An 18,517-nucleotide genomic window follows, 5' to 3' on the forward strand; every position below is an offset into this window, starting at 1 on the left:
CTCATAAGCAATCTAATTTTGACCATGCAAAAAAACACATCCACAGGAACTGATCAAGTTCAGGAGGAAATGTGGAGATTCATACCTGAGGGTTCAAACTTGAAGAGCACTGAGGCAGTCTACAAGATGGGTCAGAGCCAACGTCATGGGAAGCTTCAGGTCCTGCAATGTGTGCAGCAAGATACTTCACATGCACCCATCAGTCTACCGATGCCAGTGTGTTGTTCTACACTGTAGTGTGTTGGAACACTGAAATTAAAACTAGAGAAGTCACCTGGCCCAACCTCTCCTAAAGTCTGATCTAAAAAAATCTAAATCTAAAAAAGCTGTATATTTATTCCAAAAGTCTTTAAATAAGATCTTTAAAAACAATTATATATATATATATATATATATATATATATATATATACATATATACACACACATACACTGACCTTATATGTCACTCTTCTCTTCCTTCTCTGCTAATGTCTCCACTGCTAAAAGGACATACTATCATAACAAAATTAACAATTCGTCTAACTTGCGGATGCTCTTTAAAACATTTTCCTTCTCCTTTCCTCCTTCATCAACTCTAACAGCTGAGGACAGAGGTGTCGTGCCCATTCAAAAAATAGCCGATAAATATTTTCTATATTTAATACAATCACACCGGTGTGATTAGATTGTTCAGTGCGGTACAGAATCAGCTGCTAAACTCAAATCTGCATTCACTGGTTGGCACTGAGCCAGATACAGACGCGTTTGAACAGCGCTTCATTATAACCAATCACACACGATTCTGTTGAGTTTATGAATGCAATGACCAATCAGAGTTGTTCAGATGAGTCATCGCTAAAATGCCTGTGTGGTCTTCACTCGCTTGCTGACTGAATAGGCCTACCTCTTTCTGGCAAATTCGTCAGAAACAACAAAATGCAAATATGTGTATGAATCTGTAAGATATTCATTTCATAGTGTAAATAGCTTCAGTGATTTTAATGGGAGTTTTTGAGAGTGCTTTAACCCTGTTCTTTGCTCTCTTTCTGTACCATGAAAGTGTAATGATTAGTAGCCTAACTTACAATGTTTTTATTCACATTAACTTTCAATGTTAAATTCACATTAAGTATAAATTCAGTCATATTAAAATGTTATGGCATGACACCCATATCTGTTAATTAAGTAAACAGACAGATTTTTATGCATAGTTAATAGATTACATTATTAAGTTATTTTGACCATCGCCCACTATAGATCAACTAAAATAATCTATAAAGGTGAGAATCAAGATATTTCATGATATAGTTAATGTGTTTGGGAATGTTTTGAATAAAAAGGAAAAAATAAATAAAACATAAAACAAAAGTGCTGTTGTGGCTGCTGTGTTTCACATGACAACCATACCGCACTCCATTGGTTTGAGTCTTACCTCTTAGATAGGTCCTTCAAGGTATCTGGGAGAGGTGAGGTGTCCAGGTCGCAACATCTAACTACTGGGGTGCCTCAGGGCTCAGTTCTTGGACCATTTCTCTTTTCTGTCTACATAGCATCACTAGGTTCTGTCATTCAGAAACATGGCTTTTCATATCACTGCTATGCTGCTGACACTCAAATTTACCTCTCATTCCATCCTGATGATCCGATAGCTGCTCACATTTCAGCTTGTCTAACAAGCATTTCTTCCTGGATGAAGGACCATCACCTTCAACTCAACCTTGCCAAGACAGAACTGCTTGTAGTTCCATCAAACCCATCGTTTCATCACAATTCCACCATCCAGTTAGGCACATCAACCATAACTCCAAAAACAGCCAGAAACCTTGGAGTTATGATTGATAACTGATATGATGATCAGCTGACTTTCTCAGACCACATTGCTAAAACTGCTCTGTGCAGCAGATTTGCTTTATTCAACATCAAGAAGATCAGGCCCTTTCTTTCGGAACATGCTTCACAACTCCTTGTTCAAGCTCTTGTTCTGTCCAGCCTGGACTATTGCAATGATCTTTTGTCAGGTCTTCCAGGAAACCTTTAATCCAGAAAGCAGCAGTAAGATTAATTTTTAATGAGCCGAAAAGAATGCATGTCACACCTCTGTTTATCAATTTGCACTGGCTACCAATATCTGCTGGCATAAAATTCAAGGCATTAATGTTTGCCTACAAAACCATTGGCTCTGCACCCCTTTACCTAATTCATTACTTCAGACTTATGTGCCCTCTAGAAGCTTGCATTCTGCAAGTGAACGTCGCTTTATTGTGCCATCCCAGAGAGGCACAAAATCACTCAACCATCCTTAACATTAGTTAATTCACTGTGAACTAACATGAATAAACAATGAATAACCGTATTTTCATTATTTAATAATCTTTGTCAATGTTAGTTAGTGGTATGAAAATGATTACTGCGACACTTACTGAGAGTTGTGATTGAGGGTGCGGGCACAGTCCTATCTGTGTTGCCAGATCCAGCTATTGTGAGCATCTTTGGACTTGTCTATTTTACTTAATTTTACACTTTATAAAGTTAATAAAGTGGGAAGTTGCAGTTTAGGGTTAGCGATATCTTTATCTTATTTGCAAAAGATTTGAACTAATTACGGTTTATTTTTATTTATTTATTTTTTATTTGTTGTTTTAATAGCAAAATCTGGCAACACTGCATCGCCTATACTCAAAAATCCCACGGTCAGGATACCACATTCGGTAAGGCAAATGCAAAAAACCATCATGTTATTATCTATCAGAAATATTATCAACACTACACTGATCTGTAGAACAAGTGGTGACAGAATTATATGAAATATGCAAACACTATCCATGAAGAAGTACTATTTCATTCAGTATAGTAGTTAAACTTTCACAAAATCACAATAAAAACATAATATTTATTAACATAAAGCTATAATGGTAATATGTATTGTTGCATGAATAATAAACAACTGATATAATTATCCAATTGTGATGCAATAAATATGGTATGATTAAACAATGTTCATTTCTCCAAAACAGAGAAAACATCTTTTACAAACATCTACATGTATGTCTCTTTTAAAGTATTTTGTGTATATAATGAGTTGTATTTGTAGGGGTTGTTATAGCCCAAATCTTAACCACACCTCAGATCTCACTAACTTTCAACCCCTGGCTACGGCCATGTTTCAGTATCGTTATGTATTTAAAATCAAGATTTTTGACAACACTACTGTCACCTACAGTTTGTTTGGTCATTCTAATTGATAATAGACTTAATAATATAATTATTATTGAGTTGATTAGATTGACCTTAATTCTCTTCGTCTTACTCTTGCTTACAAAGTGTTTTTTTTTTTTTTGTTTTTTTGTTTTTGTATTATGGCTGTATGTAAAATTGCAAAAATATGGAAATACAATTTATTTTGTAATGTTATGTCTTAATGTTTTTAATGTTATTTGGTAACACTTTATTGTAAGGTCTCTTAACTAGTTGCTAATTAGCATGCATATTAATAGAATATTAGCCATTTATTAGTAGTAATTAAGCACATATTAATGCCTTATTCTACATGACCTTATTCTACATCCCTAATCCTACTCAATACCTAAACTTAACAACTACCGCACTAACTATTAATAAGCAGCAAATTAGGACTTTATTGAGGGAAAAGTCGTAGTTAGTAGTTAATACATGTTCCCTATTCTAAAGTGTTACCTGTTATTTTAACAGTTTTGCACAATGTTTTACCTGAAAGAAAAAGCAGATGAAGCCAAATTTGGTCCATCACTTTGCCGGTGGTTTTTGTTACTGGGAAAATATAAAAACACAAAAGAATCCCAAATTAGTTCTCTAATATACCATCTGCATAGTTGATGAATTGCCATGATAGTTTTTTAAGGTTTAATTTATATATTAGTATGAGAAAAAAACAAACAAACATGGAATTAAAAAAAAAAAACATGCCAAAGTAATGTTTCATTACCAACAATATGATATGAAAAGTACAGCATAATTAGTAATCAACTGTTCATCCTTTATGAATGATAGCACTAACCCGTTAAACTGCACTGAGAGTGAACTGATGAAATGTTGGCCTACCTTCAGTGATAGCGAGTTTTCAGGATATTTCTGAAGTTCCCAGTTGTGTGCTCTTTAAATGGGTTTGTTACGTTAAGAAGGGAATTTCACAGTCTGATATGCAAAGTCTGCCCTTTATTGTGGGTTTTGTTTTTTTGTGGTTCCTCCTTAAGTTGTATTTTGGTGGATCATCTTAGGGCGCTCATAGTCATATGATTCCTCATTATACTTAAAATAGATGTAATTTCTATTTTTAATCAAAATCTCTGATGAAGAGCCTGTGTGCTCGAAACGTTACACCTTATGTGAATTTTTTTAATTAATAAATTTTTCTTTGATACTTTTGGAGCTTAGGTGTTGCCGACTTTGCATTTTCAATATGCTTCTACTTAAAATAGATGTTACACCTTTAGGCTGAATCTTTGAATGACAGCTATCTTTTAGTGTAATATACAAGAATATCACAAAAGTCATTGTGCCATCTCTGTATATTCATTAATTAAATGTTCATTGATTTATTCTCTGCAAATTAATGATCTCAGATTGATCTCAGAGCCTGATTGAAGATGCTCATTGGCCGATCACACATAAATTTGCTTTAAAATGTTAGACAGATGATAGCAGACATGATTTTCTAAGTGGTATAAGAGCCAGAGTGTATCTTTTACATAATTGTAACTTGATTAAATCATATAAATAGATAAACAGATTGATTTAAAGTGGGACACTATCACTTTAACTGTTTTGGCTTTGTGGTGTGTGTAATCTTAATATAGCTTTATTTTTCAGTTTAAATGTCCTTGTGGATTATGTAAATGAAGGACGATGTGATTCTTAAGTCTATGCAAAATAATTAGCATCACCTCAGAAAGATCATACTTCATGAACAAACATTTACAGGTGTTTTATTCAGAAAATACACATTTAATCTTTTATTTTAATCCTAAATTTTCTGTCCGATGGCATTTTTTCAGTTAAAAATTGGTTTAAATGCATAAAAAGATGTCATATACAGTATAAGTACACCTCCCACATATGTACCAACTTTAATTTTTCAAAAAACATTACTTATTTGTACTTTTTCTGCTATTCAAAGTGTCAAAACATCATGTGGTGCGACCGTCCAACCATAACTGATGTTTTGGAAACATTTTGAAATTACCCTGAATTTATTCAGATTAATTTTCTGCACTATTTGGCATGTTTTCCAAAGTGTTTTGCAATCCTGTATAACATTGCAAAGCATTTGTCTTTATATTTCCATCATAATATTCAAACAAACGTTGTCCGATAATCTCCATTTTATGAAATATCATGTGGTGCAACCATCAAGAAGCTACCATTTTGGTACTTTTATGTTGAAATCCATTCAAAGATAGGACATTGCATCATATAACAATTTGCCAAGGACCCATAGAAGTGTAACAGAACGACTCAGAAAGGTGATGATAAGTTTAAACTGTTTATTTACAGCAGGGAGTGAACGAGCAAACAGGTAAGTAATGTAGCAATGGATGGTAGAAATAGAAGGATATGGGCTATGGTAATAATAATGTCCTTTACTTTTCAAGTTGGGAGATCATGGACACTGTGCAGAACAGGAGAAGATCCAGGAAGGAACGAGACGAATAATCCGGGAGTTGAAGAAATCACAAGGGAGAACAGGTATGAGTCCGTTGCTCAATGTGAGACCAGACGATGAGTGGAGGTGAGGTGTAGTGTGTGTTTATATAGGGAAGTGATTAGTGATGAAGAGTAGGTGTGTCCAGTTAGTATTCCGGGGAAGGTGTACGTTGTAATTGGGAGATGAGAGAGCCTGGCTCATCCGTGACAGTACCCCCTTGCCCACGGCCGCTGAATTGTGGAATTCAGTGAGGAGGGTAGGATCAAGGATGTCATCTCGTGGAATCCAGGACCGTTCCTCAGGTCCGTAGCCCTCCCAGTCCACTAAGTATTCCAAACGGCCACCACGGCGACGGGAGTCCAGAATCTCCCGAACCGAGTACATGGTGCCGTCCTCCAAATCCAAAGGAGGAGGGGGTTCCACTGTCTGGCCAGGCTCTGTGGAGGAAGTAGACAGAGGTGAGTGAAATGGAATGTTTGGTGAATACGGTAAGTAATTGGCAACTTGAGAAGATAAGTGACAGGATTAATTTGACGGACTATGGGAAAGGGGCCAATGTATCTAGGACTTAACTTCTTGGTTGACCTGCGTGGAGAGCCAGACCAACTGCCCTGGTTGGTATTTGGGAGTGTTGGTCCGTCGATCATCTGCCTGGATCTTTTGTCGTTACACTGCCCTCTGAAGATGGTGATGAGATTCATTCCAGATTCTCTTGCTCTCCCGGAACCAGTTGATCAAGAGATGACACGTCCGAGGGTTCCCCGGACCATGGGAACAGTGGCGGCTGGTATCAGAGTATGCACTGGAATGGTGTAAGTCCAGTGGCTGGTTGTCGTATAGAGTTCTGGGCGTACTCTGCCCAGCCTAGGAACTGGCTCCAGGAGTTTTGGTGGCATTGACAGAAGGTCCGGGGGAAGCGCCCAATTTTCTGGATTTTGCGTTCTGTCTGCCCATTCGACTTAGGGTGGTATCCAGAGGACAGGCTTACAGTCACACTTAGGAGAGAGAAGAAAGTCTGCCATACCCTAGATACGAACTGTGGTCCTCTGTCCAACACAATGTCTTCAGGGATGCCGAAGTATCTGAATACGTGTTGAAATAACAGTTCTGCTGTTTCCATTGCAGTAGGTAGGTTATTCAGAGGAATAAGGCGACATGACTTTGAGAATCTGTCTACTATAACAAATATGCATGTCTTACCAGCAGAGGATGGCAGGTCGGTGATAAAATCCACTCCTAGGTGTGACCAGGGTCTATGTGGAATGGGCAGAAGTTGGAGCTTGCCTGCTGGTAAGTGGCATGGGCTCTTGGAGATGGCACATTCCTTACAGCCTTGGACGAACCTCCTAACATTGCGGGCCATGCCCAGCCACCAGAAGCGATTGCGTAGCAGCTAGAGAGTTACATTGGCCCCTGGGTGGCCAGTGCCCAAGGATGAGTGAACTGATTGGATAGTGGTGGCACACTGAGATGGTGAAACGTACAGGCGATCAGGAGGGCACCCGGGCGGAGTAGTAGAGAGAGCATTGGTGGAGGAGATTTCCAGAGTATTGGACCACTGAATCGGGCAGGCGAAAATCTTTTGAGGGAGAATGGTCTCTGGAGTGGGAGGAGTTTCTATTGGCAACCTGATCTCACAGAATTCCGTGTAATGTTCACGGACTTAATTAACCTCCGAATCTGTGGTGGCATCACAGAATCGCCGAAAATTCCGTGATGGGCTCACAGAAGGCATCGGCCGTGGTCCACGCACGGATTCACTGGTTCAACACCAGCGCTGCATCGGACCATGTAAAAAGAGTGACTCCGATGCAGTTATACTTTCACTGGAGTACCTGACCCCACCCCTACCCTAAACCTACCCAGTTCTGAACAATAATGATGACGATAAATTTCCCAGTATCGCGTCGGCACATTGATGCTAAGGGATTGCTCTTATCTGTACAATCAAAAATGGCAGAGTAATTCAAGCTCATTTCGGCCTTATCAGGAAAATCTGCCTCAAAACGCATATGCGCGTTTGTCGACCCCAGAGGGTTAATTCAGTCCGTGAACATTACACGGAATTCTGTGAGATCATGTTGCTATTGGAGCAAATAGTCGCGACAAAGCATCTGTCCATATATTCTTGTTGCCAGGTCGGTAGGTTATGGAGAAATTGAAACGCGTAAAGAAGAGAGCCCGTCGAGCTTGTCTGAGGTTGAGGCATTTGGCTTGATGAAACGTCGGTAGAAGTTTGTAAATTCCAAAAATCGCTGAAGTTCTTTGATGGAAGTTGGTATGGGCCACTCACAAACAGCCTTAACCTTCCCCTCGTCCATTTGGATGCCGTGCTCACTAGTAATGTATCCTAGGAAGGGCACTGAGGACTGATGAAATGAGCACTTCTCAGCTTTCAGGAACAAGTTGAAGTCTCTCAGGCGCTGTAGGACATCCGCAACGTGCTGGCGATGCTCGGCCATACTCTGGGAATATACCAAGATGTCATCTATGTATACCAACACGAATTTGTGGAGGAAATCCCGGAGTACCTCATGCATGAAGTCCTGGAATACAGAGGGGGCATTGACCAAGCCATATGGCATTACCAGGTATTCATAGTGTTCATAGAAGTCACAAAGGCGGTTTTCCACTCGTCCCCCTCATGTATCCAGACGAGGTTGTAGGCGCTGCAGAGGTCCAACTTAGTGAACACGGTGGCTCCACGCAGTTGTTCCAATGCAGCTGCAATGAGGGGAAGTGGGAATGGAACTTGACCGTACTGTTGTTAAGGGTTCTGTAATCAATGCAAGCCTCCGTCCTTCTTGGCCACGAAAAAGAAGCTTGAAGCAGCAGAGGACTTTGATGGTTGAATATAGCCCTGGTGGAGGGCTTCCTCAATGTACTCCTCCATGGCCTTCTGCTCGGGTATGGAGAGTGGATAGATTCTACCAAGGGGCACTGGCTCACCTGGGATGAGGTCAATCGCACAGTCCCATGGCCAATGTGGTGGAAGCTGGTTCGCGGTTTTGGGACAGTTGTGTTTCTATAAAAGTCCTCGGCATAAAGGTCCAAAAACTCGTAATTCACATCTTTATCATCCATAAGTACCTCGCAAACAACAAATGCATAATTACCTCTTGTCTGGATAGATGTTTTTAGAAGTTTTAGACGCTTTCCTCCCGGTGACCGTCCTGGCTCAGTCAAGTCCGGACCATTTGGAGCTCGATGAGGTTGTGTTCAGGTTCAGATAACTAGTTATTATTAATTAACCACTCAGAGACTTGTTTTAAAAAGTTTTTTTTAAAAATCACCAAAAACACTGGTTTCGTTTTATTAAAAACAAATAACTCATAAGCAAATAACAAAAAATAACAGCAAGTAGTCTTCACCACGAGATGTCGGCCTCGACAAATAGTTTTACAAGCAATTATATAGTCCTTGCATATTATTTGCATTAATCTCATTAAAACCTCCCATAACTATTCCATTTCTGTCACTGCTTGTGACTGCCTCCTCCCTTTAAGACAGGAAGTATGACCTTTGTCTCAGAGTCTGCACAAGTCAGTGTCAGTTCAAAAGGAAAAATTATAACATCTCTAGATAGCAAGCGTGTCTGTTTCTATTTTAGACTATAGGAAAAATTGTAACACCTTCCAAAACATAAGCGATACATAAGCACATATGCCTAAACCACAATATAATACCTCTAGCAGGTGTTAAGAGCATTTTATGCCACGGTTAGCTAGAAGTTCCACTTTGCATTCGAGTTGCAAAATGCATCCCCTTGCTTTTAACCGTTTTGTTACAAAATAAGCAAAGCAACTATTTAGCAGTTAGACCTAGAAAGTTATTATTGTCTGTGATCTCAACATAGGATACACTTTTACACAGCTTTCAACACTTATATTTTTATAACAGGAGTCTGGAGTTTCACTGTCTCCAAGTCATTTGTTAATCTTTGTAATTCAGCTGAAAAATAACATAATTCAATCATCTCTCTTATCGATTTCATTATTGTCTTATTTGTTGATTCTTGCTTTCTCATCAACCTCAGAATTGTCTTCATCTTGAAGATGATATTTTGGTCCTCCCACTCTCTCTTGAGCCCATCTGCGACGTTCCTTCTCCTGTTTCTTGACCTCCCTACTCCAGTTTCGTTGTATCCCTTCTAAATTGAATAAAATCAATTTCTATTTTGTCTGACCTTTTCTTAACGTTCCTTTTAGAGGATCGTTCAGGAGATTGCATATCAGATAGGTTAGGACCGACACTGACAGGACAGAACACCTCACTGAAGGGGGCAGGTGGGTATGTTCATGGACTGTTTCTTTAGGGGACTTTCGATGGACGTGGCGCAGACAGGCAGCACTGGATGGAGTGATGGACGGTTGAGGGGTAGCGCAGGGAAACGTTCCGGAAAGCATTGATCGCCCCATTTCATGATCTCTCCAGTCTTCCAGTATATTTCAGGATGATGTTGACTGAGCCAAGGGCGACCCAGTATGATGTCCGCAGTGGAGTGCTCCAGAACCAGTAGATGAATGAGTTCCTGATGACAAGTTCCAACTCGAAGCAGCACAAGTCCCATTTTTTTATATGCCATTGATAAAGGGGTTTACCAATAATTAATTGAACCTGGTAGCGGGTTTGGATGACGGTCTTTTGAAGCCTTAGCCTGGCGGCAGAGGTTCCCGGAGATTACGTTTCCATTTGACCCAGAGTCGAGGAGAGCTGAGAGAGAGACAGAGTTTTCAGAGACAGAAATATGTACTATGCAGTGAGTGGAACTTTATCAATAAAAGGTTCCTGGATAAAACTCACCATAGGTCGTGGGGAGCGAATGGGACATGAAAGGATGAAATGTCCGGCAGCTCCACAGTATAAACAGAGACCCTGGGCCAGTCTCCTCTGCCGCTCAGTGAATGGAAGTCGTGTGTTGCCAAGTTTCATGGGTTCTTGAGCACTCTCCTGCTCCTGCTCATCAACGTGGTTTTGCGCAGCTTGTCAGTGAACAACGGCTCTCTGTGGTAAATGCAGCTCCATGTGAAATCGCGCACGTGATGGAAATTACCGCTGATTACAGAACCGGCTTCACTGACAAGATGCGCATGCGATATATCATGCAGATATCATGTCCAAGATTCGTTTTTGTGCTTTTATATTCAATTAATGGTTTATATACACAAAATACTTTATCTTAATATCATTTGGAATAGATTTGTATGCAGTTTGGGTCATTTCGAGCGTTTTGTGTGTAATATTTGTACAGTATGATAAAAAATGCAGAAAAATAGGAATTTAGAGCATCTAATTTTAGTTTGGTAATCATGCATTTATTAGTAATTTATTATTCATTTATTAAAAATTATTTTAATCTGTTTTACCAGATTCCATTGCCAAGCAAAGTAAAATAAACGCTCACCATAGACAGCATTTTAATTCTGACCCTGCAGTCAAGCACAAACTCCAGATGTAATTTTCTGCTGTAAGAAAGATGTTTAATATTTCATCTCAGAACCTGAGTCAGGAACTCTAAATTGACCCTTAGCAAAGACCTGTCCTTACTTACTGTTGCTATGTCAGACAAACCATCCTGGCATGATCCGGCCCAGGACCTTCCACTCATCAGCCACACGAGGTCGCTCTCGCAGCACATGGACATTACACTACACCCTGAATTATATTCCCCTGTCGGCACTGCATTTGCTAATCACACTATCTCTCAGTCATACCTGCAGCTCATCAACATTCACACCTGCACCACATTTATGGACCTGAATAAAAACCACTCGCATGGTCTATTCCGTCGCAAAGTCTTGATTTGCTAAGTCTTTCTATTCTGAGTGTTCTTCCATGTTTACCTTGTCTAGTTTTCGTGTGGCTACCGAGACCTTGGACTGTTTATCTCGTTTATGACTATTTTTCAAGTTCAAGTCCACCAACGTTAATCTACTCTCCTGTCTGGTTTGTTTGTTGGAAAAAAATGGCCGATTTAGCATTATGATTGCTCAAATTGCCTGTCAATCAAACTCTTGGTGAAGGGTCAATTGAGCAGCCAAGGTTGGGCAAAGTTTTGAAATTACTGCAGTTAATGCCATATGCTGAACTTTTCACACCTGTTCCTTTAAATAGATTTTTAATTATGTTAGGTATTTGTGTCATTTGGAGTGACCACTCATCATGTGGTGCGACCAATAATAGCAATAACTGTATTAAATTAAAAATAATTTATCTAATTTATGTGGCTGAAATATGAATCACTGCTATAGTATGCTTAAGTGAATGGGATTTTAAAAATATTTTTTCTCAGTTTTATGCAATTTACAGAAAAAATAAGTCTGCTAACTACAATTAAGAAGGCAACTCTGAAATTATAGAACAAAAATATAAGATCATTATGTACAAAAACTAAAAAGAAATGCAAATATTTTTTTTCTAATCACTTACTGAGAATATCTAAAAAAATGTTAAGTATGTTAAGGAAATTAATTAATTTTAATATAAATCATGGTTGCACCACATTACATTTTTTAAGGCTATGGCTGATTCATCTAGATGAAAAAAAAAAAAAAACACTAAAATCACTTAATTTAACATTTTAATATGAATTTGTGTACACAACCTTCTTAATGTTTGAACAACTACAAAAGATATTGTTATTTTTTGTATTTAAAAATTTGCCTGTCGAAAAACCTTATATGTCAATGACCCTAATCTAAAGTTAACTTTACATTTACATGTATGCATTTCACAGACACTTCTGTCCAAACTGACTTGTAGTGCATTCAAGGTACACATTTACATTTGATCAGTTCTTGCATTAATTGGATAAATTCACACGTTTGGTCAGAGCCAAGTTTTTGATGATGCGTTTGGATATGCAAAACATATGTGATTCTTTGTTAATTTCCAGGTCAGGTGTATTTGTGTAAATATTGTGTGTTTGTGATTAGTAGAGTATGTTTTTAGATCTTGCCAAATATAATACCTTTTTAAGCTCTTCAGCAGTTATTTTCCTATTCAAATGCTAGTATGCGTGTGCCTGCCCTTATGGAAATTTAGAGTTCAGAAACAACAAAATAATAGCTTTTTATAAAAAAAGATGTTATATTTTATCATTTAGAATTATAGACAATACTATTAATGTCATGGTAATGACAAGCTGTCAAAAATACTAATACTAAAATGATCTATGAAGTTATATTAGTGTCAAAAACTTCTGTAAAATATATTTAGCATTTCCTTCCTATCTCACACACTTTTGGGACTGAATTTTGTAGATGAACAAAAAGGGTGAATCACTCACTGCTCTTGACTGAATAACTAGCTTTAAGCTTAAGCAGCTTTAAGCAGTTTTTTTGTAACTACTTTAAAGACTATAGTAAGTATTTTTACATTTTATTATTCAGTTTATATATGTTATTTCTTGTAAGCTTCCGTTGAATAGATTTAAAAAGTAAATCACGGTTTATTTCATTTGTTTCTTATTGTATTTAAGCAGTTTTTTATATGTATCATTGTTCTTATTTTTCAACTCAAACCTCATCTTGATTTGATCATGACCCAAGAAACGAGTGTCACTGAAGAACAAAAAGGATGCAGGCATTGATCAAATCCTTGCAGAATTCATGAAATATGGTTGGCAATTAAATTATACAGCAGCTGACAAACCAATTCAATGTAGGGTTGTGCAACAGTGGTCAAGTACTGAAGTACTCAGCCGTAACGGCGACGATTGATCATGAAAACAATGATCTGAAAAAAACTAATTATATATATATATATATATATATATATATATATATATATATATATATATATATATATATATATATATATATATATGTGTATATATATATATATATATATATATATATATATATATATATATATATACACACACAGGTGCATCTCAATAAATTAGAATGTCGTGGAAAAGTTAATTTATTTCAGTAATTCAACTCAAATTGTGAAATTCGAGTATTAAATAAATTCAATGCACACAGACTGAAGTAGTTTAAGTCTTTGGTTCTTTTAATTGTGATGATTCTGGCTCACATTTAACAAAAACCCACCAATTCACTCTCTCAACAAATTAGAATACTTCATAAGACCAATTAAAAAAAAAAAATTTGTGAATTGTTGGCCTTCTGGAAAGTATGTTCATTTACTGTATATGTACTCAATACTTGGTAGGGGCTCCTTTTGCTTTAATTACTGCCTCAATTCGGCGTGGCATGGACGTGGTCAGTTTGTGGCACTGCTAAGGTGGTATAGAAGCCCAGGTTGCTTTGATAGCAGCCTTCAGGTCATCTGCATTGTTAAACTAGTGTCTCTCATCTTCCTCTTGACAATACCCTATAGATTCTCTATGGGGTTCAGGTCAGGCGAGTTTGCTGGCCAATCAAGCACACCAACACCATGGTCACTGAACCAGCTTTTGGTACCTTTGGCAGTGTGGGCAGGTGCCAAGTCCTGCTGGAAAATGAAATCAGCATCTCCATAAAGCTTGTCAGCAGAAGGAAGCATGAAGTGCTCCAAAATTTCCTGGTAGATGGCTGCGTTGACTGTAGACTTCAGAAAACACAGTGGACCAACACCAGCAGATGACATGGCAGCCCAAATCATCACTGACTGTGGAAACTTCACACTGGACTTCAAGCAACATGGATTATGTGCTTCTCCACTCTTCCTCCAGACTCTGGGACCTTGATTTCTAAATGAAATGCAAAATTTACTTTCATCTGAAAAGAGGACTTTGGACCACTGAGCAACAGTCCAGTTCTTTTTCTCCACAGCCCAGGTAAGATGCTTCTGACGTTGTCTCTGGTTCAGAAGTGGCTTGGTAGCCCTTTTCCTGAAGACGTCTGAGCGTGGTGACTCTTGATGCACTGACTCCAGCTTCAGTTCACTCCTTGTGAAGCTCTCCCAAGTGTTTGAATCAGCTTTGCTTGATGGTATTCTCAAGCTTGCAGTCATCCCTGTTGCTTGTGCACCTTTTCTACCCAAATTCTTCCTTCCAGTCAACTTTGCATTTAATATGCTTTGATACAGCACTCTGTAAACAGCCACACCTTTCAGTAATGACCCTCTGTGACTTACCCTCTTTGTGGAGGGCGTCAATGTTCGTCTTCTGGATCATTGCCAAGTCAGCAGTCTTCTCCATTATTGTGGTTTCAAAGAACAAGAGATACCCTGAATTTATACTGTAGGGATGGTCATTAATTGAAACTCAAATGTAAATATTCTAATATTTTGAGATACTGATTTTTGACTTTCATGAGCTGTAAGCTCTAATCATTAAAATTAAAACAAAAAAAACTTTTGAATTGTTTTACTTTACATGCAATGAATCTAAAATATATGAAAGTTTCACTTTTTGAAATAACTTACAAGAAAAAATGAACTTTTTCACAACATTCTAATTCATTGAGATGCACCTGTATATTATTTGTTATAGCAGCACTTTGGGCGGTACCCTGAACTTTAATTGTTTAGCTTGCCACAGCATGCACAGCAAAGACGTGAGAAGAGAGAGAAACATGGCTTCAAAGTCACATAGTAATTTCTGGGTTACCTACATACATATCTGATGAATCTAATATACAGTCATGGCCAAAAATATCGGCACCCTTGGTAAATATGATCAAAGAAGGCTGTGAAAATTAATCTGCATTGTTAATCCTTTTGATATTTTATTTTAAAAAAATAAATCACAAAAATCTAACCTATTATTGGATAATAAGAATTTAAAATGGGGGGAAATATCATTATGAAATAAATATTTTTCTCTAATACACATTGGCCACAATTAACGGCACCCTTTTATTCAATACTTTTTGAAACCTTCATTTGCCAGTTTAACAGCTCTAAATACAATACAATACAATACAACGTTTATTTATATAGCACATTTAAAACAACCGAATTCGACCAAAGTGCTTCACAGATTATGCAAACAAAAACAAGTCGACAAGCTTATAAGCAATAAAACAAGACTATAACACAAAAAAATGTAAAATGGATGAGATTCACTAAAATAAAGTCATTCCACAGCAAGTCAAAAAATATTAAATGCCAAGGAAAAGAAATAAGTTTTAAGAGTAGACTTAAAAACAGATAATGTTGAGGCAGTTCTGATATGAATTGGGAGACTATTCCACAGCTTGGGGCCAACAACAGAAAAGGCACGATCACCTCTGTTTTTGAGACGTGCCCTAGGGACTTGCAATAAACCAGAATCAGCAGATCTGAGTACTCTTGACTGAGTATAAGGTTGTAACAGATCAGATAGGTACTGTGGAGCCAGATTATGGAGAGATTTATAGACAAACAATAGGATTTTAAAATCAATTCTGTATTTGACTGGCAGCCAATGCAATGAAATCAGGGCAGGCATAATAGACTCATACTTGCGCTTCCCATAAAGAACCCGAGCTGCAGCATTCTGAACCAACTGCAGACGGGAAACACATGACTGAGAAACACCAATGTGAGTTGGACCAATACAGTGAGTTGCAGTAATCCATTCGAGATGTTACAAAAGCATGCATAACCATTTCAAACTTCTTTAGAGACAAAATTGGCTTCACATTCGTCAGAAGACGAAGATTATAAAAACAGGACTTAACCACAGCACTTATCTGCTTACCAAATTTAAGATTATTGTCAAACCATACACCCAAGTTTTTTGCATATGTAGTACTATATGGGATGAGAGGTCCAAATTCAAAATCGTGTACACAATGATCATTTGAGCCAAACAAAATAAATTCTGTTTTACTTTCGTTGATGCTTAAGAAGTTACTTGTAAGCCAAAGTTTTAGTTCATCCAAACAGTCTAAAATAGGCTTTAAGGCCTGTTTATCACGCCTCAAAGGAATATAGATCGGCATAAAGATGAAAAGAGACCCCATACCAATGGTTTCCAATACTAATAACGTACCTCCTATTAGTGAGATATGAACGAAACCACTGCAACACCGTGCCCCGAAGGCCAACACATGTTTCAAGACGTGATATAAGTGTATTATGATCAACTAAATCAAAGGCAGAACTGAGGTCTAACAGAACCAAAGCCACTGACTGGCCAGTGTCAGTAAATAGCATGATTGTTTTTGTACTTTGTATAGCCGCGGTGGAGCCGCTGGGTCAACGGGCCGAGGCAGAGTCCGGGCCGAGGAGGCTGGAGGCGGAGGTGAGGGATACTCCAGCCCCGGCAACGCTGGAGGATGGCAGTCCCGAGGGGCTTGCACCGCATTGATGGTGGGCTGAGGGTGAACAGAGGGGCTGCCAGACGACAGCGATGGAGGAAGCAGGAGCGGGTGGGAGGGTGGGCATTTTCGAGGAGTTGGCACTGGAGGGCATTTTCGAGGAGCTGGCACTGGAGGGCATTTTCGAGGAGCTGGCACTGGAGAAGCGGAGTTGGCTGACTTGGGGAACTCAGGAGACGGAGGGCTGGATGGGACCAGCGGGGACAACGGAGAGAGGAGAGGAGAGGGGGCAGTTCGAAGTCCAGCTCAGGATCCCATTCCATTAAATCCTCCATGTCCGGCAGTCCCAGATGGATGATCAGCTCACCCTCAGCCACGGTGCAGGGGGCAGAGCTCCACTCCGCGTTCACACCATCAACGGCTGTCTCCCTCGTAGTGGGCACTGTTGCCGGCTCTCGCACCTGATCTGACAGGTTGGGCTCAACTTCCGGGACAATCTTCCGCTCAGTCGCTCAGCTTCGCTCTGGCTCGCAGATCGTGGCGGGGAATGGCTCTCCGTCATCGGTGGGCTCGGGCTGATGCTCCGCACCGCGGGGAGTTGGTGGGCTGGGCTCTGGGTCTGGAGTGGCTCTGGCGAGATCATCCTCAGGAAAGACTAATTATAGGCTTATTTCTAATTTGCCTTTTCTCTCTAAGATTCTCTAAAAAGTGGTTCAACTTCAATTAAACCCTTTTCTGTTAAAAAAAAAAAAAAAAAAATCCATCTATGATGGTTTCAGAATATTTCATAGTACTGAGTCGGCTTTGTTAATGGTGTTGAATGATATCTATATGGTAACTGACCAGGGTTATATTGGTGCTGTTTGATCTTATTGCTGTGTTTGATATGACTGATCTTGATATTCTTATTGCCTGACTCAAGACCTATGTGGGCTCGACGGGTACCATTTTAAGGTGATTTAGATCTTATTTAAAGGACCAGAGGCTCTCAGTTCAACTATGCACCCACAGGGATCTATACTTACTCCAACTCTTTTCTCTCTGTATACGGTCTATCTGTATACATGTCTCTTTTCACTATTATGCTGACGATACCCATATTTATTTGCCCCTTAAACACACAGATAGCAACACCTTTGGCACTTTGCTGGCTTTTATGAAGCAGATAAAGATTTTAAATAGTTTTTTACATGTTTTCAAATTTTATTTTTGAACATGAAACATTTACGGAGGTCTGGACCTCATAGCTGGCTATGGGCCTGGATGTGTAAAGTGAATGGGTGTAAACTATAGCCTATGAAATGAGCGCAAATCAATAGCCGCGTTGGGGTCTATGCAAGTCTCTCAGAAATCAGAGCATTGTCTGGAGTTATATCAACTAACTCGACAAAAATATCCTAAAAACAGTTCCAACTGTAAAAACGCATTACATTAGCCCTTTTCGTGAATGGCATTACATTTAATTAAGACGAAGAAAAGCATGTTTGTTTGATCAAGGCTTTTGGAGGGTCCAAATGATTTGTTGCGCTCTGTTGATAAAAAAAAAATCGTAAATGATCACAGACTCCTGCAACACATCATCTAAGTTACTTAAAGTTCAAGCGAGCTTTATTATCATTCTGCTATGAGTAGGATACTGAACACTTTTTTTCCATTGCTAT

This window comes from Onychostoma macrolepis, chromosome 07 (assembly GCF_012432095.1).
Source record: "Onychostoma macrolepis isolate SWU-2019 chromosome 07, ASM1243209v1, whole genome shotgun sequence".
Taxonomy (NCBI): domain Eukaryota; kingdom Metazoa; phylum Chordata; class Actinopteri; order Cypriniformes; family Cyprinidae; genus Onychostoma; species Onychostoma macrolepis.